Raw genomic sequence first — 4,445 nt, 5'->3', positions numbered from 1 at the left:
AGGGAGGCGAAAAGAGGGGGAGGCTAGATTTGAATCAATGCTTGGAGCAAACTGAGGATCACAATTACCACCTCGCATTTTTATTATGTTGCAAATAGTTAATAATAATGTTTAGTCTTTAAACAAAAGCTTCAAACGGTCAGACCTGCTGAGAGTTTTTTATGATCGTAACATGATAACAAATGTCTCTTAAGACTATTTCAAAGCCTCATCGGCCTTTCCAAGATAAACTACAAAATAAAGTCTTTTTTAATCCAACCAAACCTTGAGCACAATGTGGTTAAATGTCACCAGAATTATGCTAATAGTTCTTACTTTTAAAATGCACTTAGCAATGATGTTAGCATTTCAAAGTCCAAAGACAATTATTTGAAAGAGAGACAGAAACAAAGTCTGCCCCAAACCTGAAAACAAGCTTCTTAGTGTTTGCTTAGAACTCAGACCTCCACCGTTTTCCTGCCAGTACTCCTTCACAGGATGTGCTGGGAACATTGTGAGTACTGGGAGTCTCAGACAAGTTATCTGACATTAGCCGTTTAATGCAGGGCTGTACGCCTTGACCAAGCTACGGTGTCATAAGCTGCACAGTTGACCAACACTGATTGGTGAATAACAGAAATGAGTTATTCCACCCTATTAATGATTACCTTTATCAAAATGATGATACAGGAGACTGTTAATGTAAAATGTGAAATTTGCATCTCATAAGATACGTCTACTGGGTCATGGATGCAGGTCGTGTTGTCGTCTGAGACCTTTTATTTAATAAAGACAACACGCTCTGTTTGAATATGTTAGCAGGGACAATTGAACGTTAAGGTCAAAGGTTAACTCTGATCTTCTTTGACCCCCAGAACTAAACCTCCAACCCTTGTTTGTCAAAAGCGGCCTAGACTGCTGCCCGAACCATATGTCAGAGCTTCTCACTGTCAGGCCCCCAGTATTGACCATCCATCAACATTACAACATGGCTGCTTTTTTTCCAATTTCCATCTTCGGGGAGGCCAGGCGGTTCAGCATAAATCAATTAGTCTCAGTTGATAAAATGACAAATCAAATTCACAGGCCTCATTGTGCAGTTAAATGATATGAATGAGAGAAATAAAGATAATATTATGAACTCTGATTGTGTGCCAATTTCTGGCATAAATCATATTTGTGAACAAAGCTGAGAGACAGGGAGAGACCACGATGACAAGCTGACAGAGGGTGGTGGAAGGGCTGTTTCTATGCAAAGAAAATAATCCATCCCAATTCTACGGTTCATCTTTATCAGGATGAATGTTCAGAAATATTAATATAAAGATATTATTCTACTAAACTAAATAATATGACATTTGTCATGAAAACTGGGACTTATTTCTGTCTGTAAATGTGGCTTCATTCCCCTCACAATCTGCTTTAGAAAAAGGCTCCAAGAACAAATGCAGCCTAAAACTGCCGCATGTGTGGAAACAGGCCGGATCAAAATCTATGAACAAATTTCAGCTCAGCTTACAATTACAGAAAACCATCCACATTTTACCAACAGCAAAAAAGTATCTTACAGAAACGCGTTAACATGAGGGGATAATTTGCACAGAGGTGAAAGCGTTCTGTGCGCTCAGTGTTTGTCTGTTTTAATCTGAACTTGAGAAAATATGGAAACGTTAAATTATCACTTTCAGTGCCGATGTGGGATCACAGCCACAGGGTTACGTTAATCTCTTATCTGATTTGAACCAGCTGAGCCAGCCTTGACAAACCCAGCCTCAGTTCTCAAAAACAAAGCCAATATAATTATGTCAATCAAGTGTCTAACAGGACGAAATGATGACACTTTGTGAGATGACAACCTGTAAAACCACTTTTCTGGCCATTATGAAGCACGATAGTGATGGACAGAAAAAACATATTGACATGCACAAGCATATTTTTAGCATCTTTGCTGCAACTGTTGCATTTGAAGTACTGGAACTGCTAAAACTTACTGATCTACCAGAATCAGCTTTATTGAAAGTAAACAGGCTTTCAATAAATACTTAATAATAAATTAAGATAAAAAATAAATAAATTCAATACTTTGGACCAGTGCTATGTCTAGGTTTAAAAAGTCTAACAATGGCCTTTTAAAATAAAGATAACACACTTAGTATGAGTAATAGTTTTATTTTGATAGGACTCTGGATGCTTCCTTCACCTACTCATTTAGTGTGATATACAGTATTTGGCTCATTTTTTCGGTTTCAGGGTAGATTTTGTGTTCTTTAAGATTTATTTGTTTTGTTCTTTGCTCACATGTCTGTCATGTGCTGCGTTAAAGCACCGTTTTGCACGAATAAAGCCTTGTTTAGCTTGTAAGCTAAGTATAGATGTGAAAACATGCATATGCATTCTCCACCCCCAGTTTACCTTTAATTCACTGCTTCGTATTACTGGAGGCCTACACCAAACTAAATGTCAATTTCAAGACACAGAAATGTGTGGATGCTCCTGTGCAACCACACAAACAACTGCACACGCGCACGCACACACACGTAAAGTTGTGGGTGGGAAAGGAAATCCCCTCTGCGTATTTGTTAGCTTCAGCTATGAGTGTGTGTCTGACATTAAGGCCATCGGTTCAGCAGCGTCTGGTCCAAGCTCGGGATTTTCCTTTCTGTTCACCAACATTACCGGACTTATCATTTATTAACATGTCATTTGGTGAAATAAGCAAATATAGAATTATACTGACAACTGAAGAGCCAATTAAAATAAGCTGTGCTTTAAGTGTAATCCTACTAAAAGAATTCCTCTACATTACATACTGTATATATAGTATCTGTAGCATCTACCAGAAGCTCTAAACTAATAAAGAAGAACCTGGAGGCCTTTTCAGCAGAACACCGACCTGAGCTGACCTGATTGAAATGTTACGTTTATCTCATATGAGCTTTATGAAACTGAGGCAGGCCTTCAAATGAAGTGAGCGAAGTTGAAAATGAATGTGAAAATGATTCGTTAACTTCTAACGTTTAATCGTGGGCCTCCAGAATGTTTTCATGGGGGTGGACGTATACGGCCTGCTAAAAATATTGGGTGGCACAGAAAACCAGAATTTCCAGTTTCATTATGCTGTTGTATACACACATGGGTGAATGTGGGTTACTTAAAAATATGGCAAATTACCAGGCACATAGTTCTTTTCTTATTCTCTAATTTCAGATGATATCACTGAACACATGACAAACAAATAAGAGTTTGAAATCCATAATAACTGATTGATTGATTGATTGATTGCCAGAGTCCCAACCATCACTTTAATGATTCTCAGCAGAACCAGCTCTCCCAGAATGGGACAGTCTTGGGGGCTGGCAAATTTTGGTCACCCGTCTTGGTGTCGCCCCTGATCTTGTGTGTGTGTGTGTGTGTGTGTGTGTGTGTGTGTGTGTGTGTGTGTGTGTGTGTGTGTGTGTGTGTGTCCCTGTATATAGGGCTGCCCCGTGCATAAATAAAGACAACAAAACAGATCTGGGGTCACTTATGCTGTATTGATCCTCCATCAATAAAGTCCTGACACACAGGAACATTTAGACCAACTCGTGTTGCTTGTGATCCATTAGTTTCCTCACATTGATTCTGTCCTGACGTTAAAATGCTTTTCCTTTCTTCTCTGCCTCAGACTCTCTCGTTTACCAGGAGAGAAACCTTCACAGCTACACTTTTTATTTTTACATATATACTGCTTATGTATGTTCTATATATTTCATTGTGTTCATTTAGACGTTATTTTAATGCATTTTCACGCCTCATGTGCCGCATTTATTGTCATCGTCTTGTTGTTAAAAGGTGCTATAAAAATGAAAATGTCTCTTCATGAAGAAGATGAACTTCATATTTTAATGATTTGCCATTAATTATTTGATGAGCTAACGAGCAGACATATTTTTACATTTATCTTAAAAACACAAAAGTAAACAGAGTGCATAAAAGGACACGTCTGTGAACTGCTGACTGCCCTTCTTTATAGTCAGGGCCAACCAGGTGACCTGCACACTCTTCCTTAGTTATGTTGCAGTAGGCATGGGCTCCACTGACCTCTTTTTACTCTACATGTATTTAAACCACTGCTGGATTGAATACGAGAGATGTACTAAATAGTACTATATAGTACAGGTACTGAGACGCACTCAGATTTTTTTTGGTAATATTTGTTTTATTTGTAGATGTTCTGTATTTTAACAGGAAACTTCCAATTCAGTTCAATTGAAAAACATTTATATAGTGCCCAATCAGAATTTTTCCATCATAATGTTACCAAGTGCTTATGGGGGGGTTAATCTGATAAATGCAAACATATAATATAAAACTCCCTTTAACCCGAGGAAGCCTCCAGCTGAACCACGCTCTTGAACACAGTGAAGGGGAACATGACAAAAGAAACACGTGGAAGAAAGCCAGAGTTTAAAATGAATAACTAATGA

The sequence above is a fragment of the Astatotilapia calliptera genome, chromosome 8 (assembly GCF_900246225.1).
Source record: "Astatotilapia calliptera chromosome 8, fAstCal1.2, whole genome shotgun sequence".
NCBI classification, from domain to species: Eukaryota; Metazoa; Chordata; class Actinopteri; order Cichliformes; family Cichlidae; genus Astatotilapia; species Astatotilapia calliptera.
This window is presented reverse-complemented; position numbering follows the sequence as displayed.